At 36.6% G+C, this 15,757-nt stretch overlaps 1 long non-coding RNA gene across 16 annotated transcripts in view; it reads right to left on the minus strand.

Moving 5' to 3' along the window:
* LOC144303762 (uncharacterized) overlaps positions 1–15,757 on the minus strand; it is a 135,159-nt gene that overhangs the window by 115,139 nt on the left and 4,263 nt on the right. For 11 of the 16 annotated variants that reach the window (XR_013370743.1, XR_013370747.1, XR_013370741.1 and 8 more), the window contains exons 3-5: positions 12,724–12,905; positions 11,707–11,837; positions 6,761–6,890 (exon numbers count right to left, since the gene is read on the minus strand). This is a non-coding gene — a long non-coding RNA (uncharacterized LOC144303762). Of the gene's footprint in view, positions 1–4,379; positions 4,963–6,760; positions 6,891–11,706; positions 11,838–12,723; positions 12,906–15,757 lie in introns of those variants that run through there. The other 5 variants (XR_013370744.1, XR_013370739.1, XR_013370738.1 and 2 more) reach the window with 2 other exon arrangements.

Raw genomic sequence — 15,757 nt, forward strand, 5'->3', positions numbered from 1 at the left:
ACATCACATTGATGATATGGCATCAACATCATAATAATCTTCAAGATAAGTCTGCACAGATTATTGAGACAAAGTTCAGAATGAAAAAAGGAAAAGACACCCTCTACAATAGAAATAAACAAGGAGGGATGCCTGGGAGGCTCAGCGGTTGAGCATTTGCCTTTGGCCCAGGGCGCGATCCTGGGATCCGGGATCGAGTCCCATATCAGGCTCCCTGCATGGAGCCTGCTTCTCCCTAAGCCTATGTCTCTGCCTCTCTCTTGCTGTGTCTTTCATGAATAAATAAATAAAAATCTTTTTTAAAAAATAAATAAGCAAGGATATATATATATATATCATATTCTTTGATTTCACAAATATTAATTGATAAGCTATTATATCCTAGTTAATATTCACTGTGTTGTGGCAACAACAATAAACAAAACAAGGTCCTTTAACACTCAGGTGGCTCTTATCTTAGGGCTTTTGAACTATTATTTTAATAGTGGATGGAAAAGTGCCCCAAGAAATCTGAATGGCAATTCCTCACCTCCTTCAAATCTTGGCTCAAATGTCACTTTCTCGAACGAAGCCTATTCCTCCCACATTACTGTAAATTTCAACCTTATCCCCCTCCACACACACACACACGCATCACATACTCCCTATACCTTATCCTACTTTATTCTTTATTTATTCTGTAGCACTTTTGCACTTTTGCTATTTAATGTACTCTATTGTGTATGTAGGTATTATATCCATAGATATATATTTAATTTTCTGTTCTCTATGTTAGAATGTGAACAACATGAGCGTAAGTACCCTTATTTGCTTTGCTCACTGATGTATCCCAAGGACCTAGAATAATACTTGCACAGAGGAGGCTCTCAATATCTGTTGAATCCTTCTCACTCATTCTCTCAATTCACTGTCTGGAGGTCCTATTAGAGTATGTTTGGTCTTTTTGTAATATCTACCATATTGTTTAACCTCTCTTTCATATTTTCTGTCTCTTTAACCCTTTGTTTTGCCTCTGGCTCACTTCTTCAGATTTACTTTTCTATTTACTAATTCACTCTTCAGCTATATCTATTTAAGATCTCTATTTTATTTTTAGTAGATTTTTTGTTTCATTTCTGCAATTTCAATTTTGTTCCTTTTCAATATACTTTTTATTCCTAACACTCTCTTTTGTTATGATTTTGATTCATTTTTATATCTCCTGACATAAATATTTCATGATGTCTACTAATAATTCTTATACCTAAAGTCCTTAGGTATCTAATCCTACTGTTTGTGTGTCTACTGACACTAACCATTAGTAGATATTCCTCATGTCTTTTGAATTTTGGATTGTTGAGGGGCTCTATCTGTGACAATCTTGTGCAGGCTAAGTTTAGGGTGAGCCTATTCAAAAGGGTATGTATTTACTTTCACCAGCCACTCTCAGCCTGGCAAAAGGCAGAGCAATTTTTTTTATCCTAAAATTCTCAAGTTAGTGATTTCTACATAATGCAGTTTGTATAAACGCAAGCCTCACACATATGTCAAAAACATGATTACAAGTTATTAAGAGAGGTTTTTCACACAAGGAACTAAATAGAAATATAAACTTCCTCATTATCTCCCATCTTTGTTGTTGTTGTTTTTAAAGATTTTATTTATTTATTCATGAGAGACACACACAGAGAGAGAGGCAGAGACACAGGCAGAGGGAGAAGCAGGCTCCATGCAGGGAGCCCAATGTGGGAATCATCCCAGGTCACACCCCGGGCTGCAGGTGGCGCTAAACCACTGAGCCACCGGGGCTGCCCTCTCCCATCTTTGTAAGCAGCTTTTTTTTCTTTCCCTTATTCATACCTCACTAGGGGTACAGCTTTCAGAGATGTCTCAGCTCCTACTCTCTGTGCTGATAAGATCCAAATCTAATTCTCTGCCTCAAGTGATCATTGAGTCCAGCTCTTCTAGTCACTTTGGAACCATGATATTAGTTATATATTATTTCATTCTTTGTTTTGGCCATGTGGTTATCACTAAATTTCCTATAAATTCAGCTATGCAGTCAAAAGGATGACTGCTGTATCTTAACCATAATTTCTAATTGTTTTGTTGTAGGAAGATTTTCAAGTTACACATGAAGAAAATAAAATCAATGATCAAACATGTAATGATAGCAAATTATAAGAATCTTTCTTGCAGGAATGCCTGGGTGGCTCAGTCAGTTGAGCATCTGTCTTCAGCTCAGGTCATAATCCCAGGGTCCTGAGATCAAGCCCCTCCCCCGCCCAGTCTGGCTTCTCTCTTTGCCCCTTCCCCTGCTTATATTCTCTTTCTCTCTCAAATAAATAAAGAAAATCTAAAAAGAATCTTCCTTCCAATCTTCTCTGGTATCCCTTAGTTTCCAGTGTTTCAAGATAATGTTATGGGCACTATTTGGTAGAATGGTTTATGTCAATTTGTGTTAGTTAAATGTATGATTTTTTTTAGTTTTCAATGTGATTCAAAAAAAGAATAACAAAAACACTTTTAAATTCTAATTCATCTTAATATAATGATTGTTGTACATAATATGGACAATTTTTAAGCATATTTACATGTTATTAACACCTTCAGTCCTCATAGTTCTGTGAGATAAGTATTGTCATTAGCTTCCATTTTAAATAGAAGGAGACTGGCACACAAAATGATTAGAGGGCCTGTCCAAGTTTACACAGTAAGTGTTTTAGCTGAGAATGTTTTTAATAATTCTGATATCAGTAATTGATGTAGCAATAACTATTCTATCTTGTAAATTAAATAAATCATAGAACTTGATGAAAATTAGGTGAGGAAAAGATAAAGTTCTATGGGATTTCAGAGAATTTTAGGAGGAGAGGGCGAAGGACAGTAAGTCATTCTTCACATGATAGCACTTAAAAAAGAAATTAATAAATGTATGCCTGGGTGGCTGAGTCAGTTAAGCATCTGAATCTTGATCTCAACTGAGATCTTGATCTCAGGGTTATGAGTTCAAGCCCTACATGGGGTTCTGTGCTAGATGTGGAGCCTACTTAAAAAATGAATAAATAAAGCTAAACAGAATATCTTACATCCACCAGTATCATTGACCATCAGGTATAACACAGTGTTGTAATATTAAGCTTGTTACATTATTATATTATGCACCATATAGACTAAGTTTCTTTCAGCTCTGAACAATATCTGTTAATGAATCTATTTGCTTCTGTATTTGTCTTTCCTTGATATCTCTTCTCAGTCCTTGACACTAACTTTGCACATAGTAGGTACTTAATAATCTTTTGAATTGAATCAGTTGAAATAAGCTTTACTACAGTTTCTTTTCCTTGGGCACATACTCCCTGGGCAGTGGGATGACAGCAACCTGGAAATTGAGTTTCTAGGTAAACTCATGGGAATTCAGGCAAAGGCTGAAGTTCTTAATTGCCATGAGCAATCAAGAAGCCAGATAATTGTGTTGTTTGTTTGTTGATTTTATGGTCATTGGTAACAAACACACAGGTTATCCCAATTGCCAATTAGTAATAGGAGCACATATTCAAAATAACATTATCTGCCTTTTAGATAGTTCCTGACAATTAAAAACCCCAAGCACTTAGACATCAGTATTGTTTGATAGACTTTTAAGATATAACTTATAACCTGTTTTATTTTTTATTTTTTTTAAGATTCTATTTATTTATTCATGAGAGACACACAGAGAGGCAGAGACACAGGAACAGGGAGAAGCAGGATCCATGCAGGGAGCCCAATCCCAGGTCTCCAGGATCAGGCTCTGGGCTGAAGGCGGCACTAAACTACTGAGCCACCTGGGCTCCTGTTTGATAGACTTATACAAAACTAACTCTAGTGTTTTGAGCTTCAGAACTTACTCTTTCAGGTAAATATATTGTGATTATCCTACCAAAGTCTCAGGCATCTATTTCTAATCATCAGTGTCCCTTCTTACAACACAATTTCAATATTGGTAAAATCTTTCAATCCAGTATTGTTTAGAACTCTGAGGGTTAAAATAGGCCACTTCTCTCAAAACATCTCATTCTTATTTTAGCGTAAATAATCTGGTTTAAACCTTTAAGAAAAATTGTCATTGCTAAAATTTGAACCACTCCTCCCAATGATGTTGACCAGCATTTACTTGAGGGTGCTAATCCAACCCTGTCAACAAACTTATGAGGCCTATATTATTACTATCATCATCCTCATAGTATAAATTGGAAACTGAGAAATAAAGAAATTTTCTAATGTGTCCAAGACTGTACAACCAGTGAGTGATGACCTGCAAATAAACTCAAATAGTTTAGCTCCAGGGATATCAATCACACTTAATGTCTATGTTTACCCCAGGATCAACCATAGGAAAAATGTGTGCCAGAGGCCAATTAGGATCTGCAATTTCAGTATTTTAAAAGATGGGTTGAAAAAAAAAAAAAAAGATGGGTTGAGAGCAGCTATGGGAAGCATCTTTTAGAAATGTTACCTCCCACTTTGCTTAGGTATTGAGAAAATCATTGTCACTTATTTTATGGAGATGCTAAAACTTTCTGAACAGTTGCTCTGTCTTCAATGCCAAGTAGGCCTCCAAGGATGCTCTTGAGTTGGAGAATCAGATACCAAATAAAATGGGATATTGCAGGCTGTGCTAAGTCAGCGGGATAGCCACTGGGATGCATAAACATAAGAGCTGAGGTCATAATTCCTGCCTTTTCTGCGGGTCCATCAGACCTATATTGCTTAATGTATAGAGCATTCTAAAATGGAAGAATAGTAACTGATGTGTCTCAGAAGAGTCCTTTTCTTTCTCCTTCCTGATTGTTCTTTCAAATCCATCTTCCTAAATATTAGGATCTTCTGTACTTTGCTGTTGTTTATTTATTTATTGTTGTTTCTATTCCTAAAAGTTTTCTTAGTGGTATTTTATTTCAGAAGTCCCAAGTCATCTTCTTTCTCTCCTTTGATGGATCTCTTTGGAGAAGAGACAAAAAATAGTTTAGACTTGGGAACAAACAGTGTGTTCTCATCAATATTCTAAAAAACATTGGGTTGGTTTGAGAAGTTCCAGTGTGCCATAGTAATTAGTTTTGAATATCACTTTAAAAATTAGAAAGCTTTTCAAAAGATAGCTAAAAAATAGCAAGGAAATTTTTCTGGAATACTTATCTCAAACAAACATCCTCAAGAGAGTGCAGTAGGGAGGAAGAAATTAATCAGAACCAGCAACTAGAAATAAAAACCTTTTTAGTAGTAAAGAAACACTCAAGATACTAATGCAAAATCATCATATCTGTTGATACAGGAAGTTTGACATAATCTCTATCTGGGCTGCAAATTTTACTTTTTGCCTTCATTTTAATGGGAGATCAAATTGATAATGAATCCAAAAGCAGCCTCTCTATAATTAAAAATTATTTCAGTGCATCAAATTTAGCCTAATGCTATTACTCTGGTCAGGAACTATCAGGTATTTAGGAGGCATATAAAGGAATGTTTAAAATATTTGTGGGTTGATGCTTACCGCCATATGTAATCAGGATATAGTACTCTAAATTTCTTATTCAAACATTAGAGACAAGTGTTAATATAGTCTGATAAAGGTTGAAGTGAATATAATCCAAATCCAAGCATTTCCACATTTACCTTGACCAAAAACATGTTCAGAACATTTTAATATTTGGCCAGCCATGGAAACTAACTTGAAATGCTGCTATAATTTTTTTTATAATTTTTAAAGTCCAACGACTTTCTTTTCTTCTTAAAGAATGAAACTTCTTAGAAAATAGAATTGAAGAAAGTTTGTACTTGATAATGCATTTATGCAGGAATCAATAAGGTATATATAGCATATGATAAAAGTATTAAGATATTGTCTGTGCATAAAAATGCAGATTTCTCAATTTTTATATATCATATTTCTGAATCTGATGTTCCTTATTGCAAGATAACTTTCACCACTGTTGTGTGGGTCATGAGGTCCCGAAAATAGTTCATAGACCACGGTGATAGTAGTTAAGCTGTTGAGAAGTGATGAATACTGGGTATATTTTAAAGCCACAGCCACAGGATTTTCTAACAGAAGGGATATGGGGTGTGAAGGAAAAGAAGAATTCAATAGCAACTACAAGATTTTTGTCTTAAGATCCTGGAATGACACAGTTGACATCAACAGATAGGGCAAACTACAATGGGACAGATTTTGATGGGAAGAGTAGAATTTCAGTTATGAGTATGCTGACTTTGAAATGTTTGTTAGACTTTCAAATAAAGATGTAGAGGATACATGAATATAAAGGTCTGGAATTTGAGAAGTTTAGACATAGCAATACAAGCATGAAAGCTGTCAGCATATGAGTAATATTAAAATCTTAAGAGTCCATGAGGTTGCCAAGGAAGTGAGTACAAATGCTGGAAAGCAGTGGACAAAGAACTCTTTGGGGCACTCTATCATCATGCACTCAGAGAAATGGGAACACCCAGTGAGGAGACTGAGAAGTAGTCCATGAGACAGAAGAAAGTGGTAAGGGAGAATGTAATGTCCTGGAAGCCAGCGAAAGAATGGGCATTAAGGAGAAGTAAATCATTCATAAATCAAAGCTGCTCTTAGGTCAAGTAGAGAACTGAGAATTCTCCATTGTACTTTGCCACATGAGAATTATTAATGACCTCGGTGTGATTAAATCTGAAAAACAGAAGAAAAACCTTGATAATTAAAATACTGTTTAATTGAATTTCATAAGTGTGGTAGGCAAAATAATGATCCACTTACCCACTCTAAGATGTCCAAGTTCTAAGTCCCAGAATCTGTGAATATATTATGTAACATGGCAAATGTGAATTAAAGTTGCAAATGGAATTAAGGTTACTAATCCTTAATTTCATGACCCCGAGATCGTGACCTGAGTGGAAACCAAGAGTCAGATACTTAACTGCCTGAGCCATGTAAGCCCTCCACAACAACAAAAAAAATTTTGACCAGCAATATCCATTAATGAAGTAAAAACAAAACATCCCAATGAGAGGGAAAATAGACAAATAATGAGGGAAGTCTTGAAATGAGAACCAAATTGTAAAATGAAGGAGGAACAATAAGAATCCTTGAAACAGAAAGCAAGTCAGGCACAACGGCAAGCATATAATGCTACTTAAAACCTCTCATGAGACTGTAGGCTCCTTTTGATTTGATTGTCCCTGTCTCCAAAGAATATCATCATCCCCCAGTTGCCCAAATGACAAACTCCAGCAATCAGCTTTAACTTCTCTTTCTTCCCTTATGCCTGATCAATCATCAGTTCCAATTATCCAATCTCCTTCTCATCTCTCCATTTTCTCAGCTGTTTATATGAATTGGACCACCTCCATTTCTTATCTGGTTCACACTATAGTATCCCAATTTCACACCTGGCCCCAGGTTTCTCCTTTCAGGTCATTCTTCAAACTGCTTCCAAAATGATCTTCTTAATACACAAATCTAACCCTAGTTAAATCTTCCAGTGACTTCCGAAGGCTTTGTCATGAAGTTCAGACTCCCTATCACGAATTATAGAGTAGTTCTTAATGATTCATTTCTTTTCCCTCCTTCCTTCAACCTGCTACTCTATTCCTGAATTATAATGAATTCCTTATAAATCACAATGTTTCTTGCCACTGAACCTTGCACGAGCAGTTTTCTCTGCCCAGAATATACTTCTACACTGCTACCTACCCCCTCCCACCCCTGCCTTCACCTGGCTAATATTTGTATGCTTTGGCTCTCGGCTAACAACTGCACTTTTTCCAAGCAGCTGTCCTTGATATCTGAAATTAGGTCAAGTGACACTCCTATGGACTCCTAAAGTATCCTAGAACCATATGCCACATTGTGATTGCCTCTTCATTTCCCTGTCTTCACACAAAAATATTAACTCCTCGAATGAAGGGATATTATTCTAACCAGAGCTAACTATGGTACCAAACAAAATGCCTGACATTTAGGTTTTCAATAATTACTTTTCAAATGACAAAAAAATATATAACAAATGTATGTGAAGAAAAGAAAGAAAGAAAAGAAAAGAAAGAAAAGAAAAGAAAGAAAAGAAAAGAAAAGAAAAGAAAAGAAAAGAAAAGAAAAGAAAAGAAAAAAGAAAAGAAAAGAAAAGAAAAGAAAAAAGGTACAGAATTCACCCTGATTGTTTTCATCTCTGACTTAATGCTGATATTGTTGACTAGAAGGGGGTCACCAAATTTTGCCTAAGAAGCCAGAGCTGTTAGAAATTTTGTAGATATTTATCTGCAGCCGAATGTTAAGTAAGTGTGCAGCACCTAAAGCTACCATTTTTCAAATGAATCTCAGCAGCATTACGGTAATCACAAGATTTCCTGCCATATCCTGGGTAAACATGTTAAATGTTAGTCATAGAACAAATCCTATCACTTTCCTCTTCCCTACTTTCTTTAGGGCTTCATTCACCAGATGCTCCACCCTCAGTCAGCCTGTGTATTTCCTTTCTTCAGTCCTATGCCTGCCTTGGGCTCAGTTTAACTCATTATTGGACACAAGATGCTGACTATAGAGCTGAGGCTGACATATTAGGTTTCCAACTTCCTCTATGTACTCACAGATCATACGTCTTTCTTTTGGATTTTTAGCATGTCAACCAAAAGGACTAGACATTGGGATATTTGGAGGTTTAAGGATTTTATTGTAGAAAACATTTATAGGTGAAAAAGATGCTGGAATGGTTACTAGTATAACATTCCCTAAATGTTAATCATTCTCTCCCATTACCAGACCAGATGTAGCAAAGCAGTGGAAATTTTGCACTTCTGCAATACAAACATTCTTAGATGTTAGATGACATCATGAAAGACCAAAGCCATGATCTATCTCAGTAAGTATGGTTTAGAATGACTTTTGTTCACCATCTCCAAAAAAATCCCATATATGTCCTTTATATGACTTTATATTTTGGCGCTTAAATGCATTTTTGGAACTCAGTGCTGTTAGTGAAAAATAGTAATTATTGTCCAATCACACATCACCCACTGTGGGTTCTCTTTTTTGTGTGTGTGGCCTTTAATCATAGAAACAGATGAGGTTTTTGGTTCCTACTAACTGAAATAAAACTACATCATATTCAGTAGTTTGCAACTTAATAACCCAAAGTTAGAAAAACAGAATCGAGTCTACAGATGAAATCTATCAACACTTCAAACAAGTGGTCATGTAATAAAAAATTCATTGATTTATAGTTTCTCTGTTCTTCATAATGAACTAGTTGACTTTTATGCAAAATATGTGAGTCTGTGAATTTCTCTGTGACGCTATACACATGTTAATCATCCTTTCTATCACAGCTGACAGCTCTTTCCTGACAAGTTTGGTTCCAAGCAAGTTAATCAAAATTTTCAAAATTATAATATTTAGTATTGTTTTGTTTTTATGTGGGCTCTACATCCAGCATGGAGCATGGTGCGGGACTTGAACCCATGACCCTGAGATTGAGATCTGAGCTGAGATCAAGAGTCGGATGCTTAACTGACTAAGCCACTCAAGTGCCCCAAGTATTGCTTTGTTAAGCTTTATTTTTGGTAAGGCAGAAGTTTTTCCATGCAAAAGGATCTCTTGAGAATTATTTTAAAAGTTTTCTTTCTTATCACTGTCATGTTAAGACTTTACTAAACAGAATCACTGCTAAAACAGATCATTAATTGGAAAGTAACACCTTAGGATGCCCACCTCTGACTTCAGGATATCAGATATTACTTTGATTCTGAATAATTAACTTGATATGGAAAAAGCACCGTAATAACTATTATTGACAACTGCCATGTCATGTCTGTGTTTCCATGAAGATACAGTCACTTGATTCTCTTGCTTAACAATTACCATTTTGAAATCTGACCTGAGCATTTCTATCTTTGGATCAGTTTTATGCGTTTATATATATTGTAATTACTACCACATTGAGATTTATTTCTTATGGACTATTTTACATTTCTGCCTATCATGTTTTCTTATCCCTTCCCTCCTTTCTTATTGTCCATTGGAAGGATAGACTATTCTGCTGGTCAATTTCTATACTTCTGCTGGATACCACTAATTTATTGATAGCATACATCCAATTACTTTCTCCTACCACTTTTAAACCTATACAAAGCCAAATTTTCCCTTTCTAAAATGTCAGCTGCTCACTCAGAGGGCAAATGTGTATGAGTTAGAGGAAGACAACACTTCCTCAAGAAAAGAATCACTTTAAATTGGTTAGGGGGATTTTCCAGAGCCTTGACCAGCTGCAGCCCCACTAGCCATATGTTCACACATGTTCCCCCCTCAGCATCTCAGACATCACAGTGTGGCAGCACAGACAAGTTCTGGCCTCACCCCCACTCCACCCTACAGGAAGTAAGATAGAAAGGTGAGGGCCAGAATCCAGGCCTTGATTATGTACCTATAATGAAAACGATGTCTCCTTATCTGTGATGCTAGCGTGCAGCACAAACCTGAGGACCTCTATGCTACAGTGATGCCTGAACAAGCCAAATACTTTAGCATAAATTTGCTTCCTCTGGCCTTTCCATGACAGTGTGATCGTCACATAAAACACTTTAGTTCTGGACTGCTTGAGACATATTTTGACTTGCTCTCATCCTTTATTATTTAAGCAGTGAATTTGCCAAGTTAGTTACTCATCCTAACTTCCCTTATGTTATGCATACTTTGTCCTAGAGCAAGAGTTGACAAACTTTTTCTTTTATCAGAAAATAGCCTAGGCTCGTGGATTATATACAATCTGCTTGCAACCACTCAACTGAGTGATCGTAGCTGGAAAGAAGCCACAGATATGACATACAGGACTGAGTAGACTGTGTGCCAATAAAACATTATTTACAAAAACGTGTGGTAGACCGGTTTGGGCCTATCTATGGCCTGTGGTTTTCTGACTCTTTCCTAGAGTATTTTCAAAAAGGATCCTTAGGTGGCAAATCTTTTGAAGCACTGTACACATGAGGGTTTTTTTCATTAATTTAAATGATAATCCAGCTGGGAAAAATTCTAGATTCAAATATCTTTCCATTCAACACTCTAAAAATAGTATTCCATTATCCAACATTGCTATTGCCACAGCATGATAACAATGAAATTCTTGTTATCATGATTGAAGCGATCTGCTTTTAATCTCTGGAAGCTATTGGAACTTTCCCCTTAGACTTCGATGTTCTTACATTTCATCATCATATGCAGATGTTTAAGTTCTCATTTACCTATTTTGTTTCACATTGCATGAAACTTGTCAGTTCATCACATGAATATCTTTCTTTAGTTTGAGTAAATCTTATTCATCTTTTTTTTCAACTATTTACTTCTATTTATTGCTTGTCTTGCCATCTGAAATACCGTTTATTCAGATACTAATGTTACTATTCTTTTCCATAATTCTTAAATTTTGGTCACATGGTCCATCTCTTTATCCCTTTCTGATGCCTTTTGAGAAAGTTCCTGGATCTTCTTTTTCTAGCTCTCCAATTTACTTCCATTGTCCCTATTTAGCTATTTAACCCCTCTATTGAGCTACATATTCAAGCTCTATTTTTCATACTAAATATTTCCAATGAATTGTATAAATGACTGCTTTTTGTTTCATATGTCCAATCTCCTAACTGCATCATTTGGGAATTACTTATGAGTAACAGAAAATCTAACTGATAATGGTTTAAGCAAATTAAACTGCTTACCTTTCACAAACAGCAAGAGATGTATAAGTGAGTGATTGCTGGCAGTTTCAAGTGTTAGGATCAAGGTCTCTTCTCCCCACATCTTTCCTTCATAGAGCCCAGATAGTGAGCAACCTCCAGCTATCTTGCAACTGGTAGCAGGAAGAAGGGAGAGCAAAGAGAAGGGAGAGAAAAAGCTATACATTTATCAGGCAAAGATTTTCCCCAGAAATCCTCGACAGACTTCTTATCTTATTATCTACCTTTGTGTCACACATCCAACTCAAACTGCAAGGTCTTCTTGATGATAGGTTTTGGCCTCCTACACTCTTATAGTGGTTGAACACATGGCAAAAGCTCATTCATTGGAAAGAACATTGAGGGAGCCAACCTTCAGTATCTGCCACAACCCTCATTTCTCTAAGATTTTATTTGCTTATTTTAAACTCTTTGTTTGGTTCATGTGTTAATCTAGTATACTTTTTTCCAAACTTTGTTGTGTTTTTAAATAATGTCAAACTTAAAATGTCTTCTTTTCCCCCCTGGTAGGAAATGGTGTTAGAGAGCTTAGCTAGTAATGGATTCCTCTGAGGAGGGTGTGAGCCCAGGGTCTTTCTGTAATGGAGAGGGGCAAGATACCCTTCAAGGGGAAAACCTCTAGTGTTAAGGGCAATACTTCTGGCACCGTTCCTTTGCAATCCAGCATCTCACACTAAAAATCATGTCATCTTCTTTGAAAGGAGAGGAATGGGAGGAATGCTCAGAGGGTGTCTGCACCCACTGTTTGTTTCTTTCCACCCCAGCAAGGCCTGGTGTTATCCAATATCCATTGCTAACGCCATCCTGGCAGCTGGCAAGCAAGCTAAAAAAGACAAGTTACATAGTGACAACTCTCTGGAATTGCTGAAAACCAGCAACCTCCCAATCTTTGAGAAAGTGAGAGAGAGAAATGGGATAAGGAAAATTTTAAATCCACAAAGTAAAAATAAATAAATTAAATAAATAAATAAATAAATCCACAAAGCTTGCTCTTCTTACCAAGTTTCTATTGAATAAATGCTCTTTAAATTGTGACAAGCTGTTAGTTGATTTTCAGAGTTCTGAAAAAGTTGATTTCTATAATTTTTGCCAGTGTTCTTGTTTTTCTGGAGGAATGCATTTTTTGAGATCCTTACTGCATCTTTCTGGAAGTGCTTCTCAGTATATCATTTTTAGAACATCTTTGTAAAAAGACAAATGTAGGTGTTATGGAGGTAGAAATAATATATGATAACCTACTCTTCTTCATGTCAAATATAATTAGCTTCATGATTTGAAAATAGTAAGCCAAAATGACATGATTTACCTATATTCAATAGCAAGCACAAAAGGAAAACAAGAAAAAGTACAGGAATAAATACATAGTATAGAGTAGAACAGCCATCTTCTGATTTTTGTTTTCTTAGACCCTTTCAATTTGGTTTTAATCAGTATGCAAGTCATTTTAGAATTATTCAGATTTTATTTGAAATTATTACATCCTTGAGGCCAAAACAAACTTCATGCAAGTCTCCCCCACTATCTAAAGTAAGAGCATTCCTATGAACACTTTCATAAACTGAAATGGCATGAGGCAAGGAAGCAATTACCATTAATTTACATGGAAAAATACTTGAGCCTTCCCAGATCCAAAAAATAAGTTAACTTGGGATTTTCTGATACCTTAGGAAACGTCTTGCTAAAGGATGCACAAAAAACTCGAGATAAAGCCCAGATGCTCACAGACGCAGTTCAAAGCTATGGCAGTTCAAAGCTGAGATGCTAAGCGAGCGTGGTTCCGGGGGAAGGGGCTCTGTGGGACCACTCTCACCACTCGGGGTGAGCGCCGCCTCTGTAACTGCTCCTTGCAAATACAACACTGGAGGCGATTTTCACTTTTCACCTTTCTTCGATAAAGCAAAAATCCTCTTTGGATTTCTTTCAGTTAGTAAAAAAAAGAAGGGTACTAATGTAGGTCTTTCACAAAAGTGAAGTGGCATAATGTAAACTTTTGAAGGATGGTTGATAACTGTATTAGATTCGAAATAATCTGGTAGAAATGAAATGCATCTTTAAAAACTGTTTACCTTCATTTCTAAAAAGTATGGAGTTTTTCAAAATACTATGCTTATTCTGCCACTAAAGACAGCATTTGTCTTATTAGTATTTATTATACCTTTAGGAGTCCAAGTTTATTAAATTATTAAAATATGTCATACACTTAAAAGCGAGCAAGCTAAAACACAGAAAAATCAGATCAATTTGCATTTTTAAGACATCAGAGAGAAAAACTAAGAACAAAGCAAAGAAGTAATATGCAACCATTAAAAAAATACAATGGAATAAGTTGATGAGAAAGGAAAACCCCATTATAGACGAAGAGGACAGACATTGGCTTTCAGCAGAAAGAACAGAGTAAGCTAAATTAGTAAATTCAGTCTTGCCAGTTAGTTTGGTTCCCAAGAGGGACTCTGTCCTCCCTGCTGTTTTGGATGTGGCTTCCTCTCTACTACGATGAACTGTGGAGAGTCAGTTCTGCCAACACTCAGTTCATTTTCTGGGTTAGACACACTGAGTGAGGTAGCTGTTATCCAAGTGTATCAGCGGGAGAAGGTGAACTAAGGTCCTCCTATGCTGCCTCCTTTCCAGGCTCCTGAAACTAGAAAATTCAGCTGAACTATGCTGGTCAGCCATAATTTTGAGCTGAAGAGAAACAATGAAGAGAAAATCTATAGAACAATGACATGGTATGTGTTCTTGCCCTCTGTCAACACCGAGAATGAGGAAAGACCAGAACAGAGGGACTCTACGTGCAACTAATGAGCTCAAGTAAGACTACCTTGTACAGACTCTATTACTAGTTGCTTAACAATAGGAAACGCTCAATCTTACACTGACATTACGAAAAAAACCACAAGCAAATGTAGCAAGCAGTAAATAAGTGCTAAGTACTGTGACTTCTGGTTAGCTTCACCCTGGTGCAAAATCTGGCGGACGAAGTAGAGGAATTTCTGCCCAAGGTACTGAATGTTATTACAAAGAAAGAGAATGTGAACCAAAGGATACAATCAAGCCAAAAAATAAGGAAAAGAAGGGTTTTATTTGAAACCTAATGAAGAGGTGCAGAGAAGTGTCAGACTATGTGGCATCAGTGATTTCATAGAAATCTGACAAGTCACACTCCCTACGGGGTGATCCATCAACTGCTACTCAAAATGAAGCCCTGAGCATGTCTCCTTTCCCACAGCTCCATAACTGCCAGGGTCCACCTCCCTTGCAATTGCAAAAGCCTTAGACTTTCTCCTTTATAACCAGTCACCAGGGAAATAAATACGCAAGCAAATGAAATGAGATGTACTGGCTACCAAGTCTGAAAATCTGTAACATTACAAATCCTCCTTGGTTAATCAGTGTCCCTCCCCGTCTTTAGTTTGTCTTTAGGCAGAGCCTCTGTGACAGGTAATTTTTTTCACCAAGGACATTTTGTAAACCCTTCAATCTGTGCTGAAAGAGGTTAAGAGACCATAAGATTACTGGTCCATACCTCCAAAGACAAACTTTTAGGGGGAATAAAGAAAGCATTCATAAATTTGCTTTTCTTTGCTTTTCTTGGTATCTCCAGGTAAAATTTTGAGTCTGAGTATTTACATAGAAGATAGGTCATTGGGGTGATGAAGGAGAGAGGTGTCTCAGATTGTTAACTATGCTCCAAAATCTTCTAGGTGCATAGACTAGATTCCTCACTCCCCTCCAACTAGGTGAAGCCATTAAACATGAATGCATGTGATCCAAGTCCAGCCCATACAAACCAGCTAATCCTTTCTCCTCTCTTCTCTTCCAGTGGAGACACCCTCAGGATGAACTTGAAAGCCATTCCTTGAAGAAGGCAAGACTTAAATCAACCTCAAGCCTCATGATAAGTGGAAAGCAGCATCTCTGATCTATGGACCCTCTAAAGCCTATTACATGAGTCAGGAATATTCTTCTAATATGTTTAAGCCATTACTCATTTAAGAGTGTATTTATGATAGCAGTTCCCTACCCTAAGTATAGA

Source organism: Canis aureus, chromosome 33 (genome assembly GCF_053574225.1).
Source record: "Canis aureus isolate CA01 chromosome 33, VMU_Caureus_v.1.0, whole genome shotgun sequence".
Taxonomy (NCBI): Eukaryota; Metazoa; Chordata; class Mammalia; order Carnivora; family Canidae; genus Canis; species Canis aureus.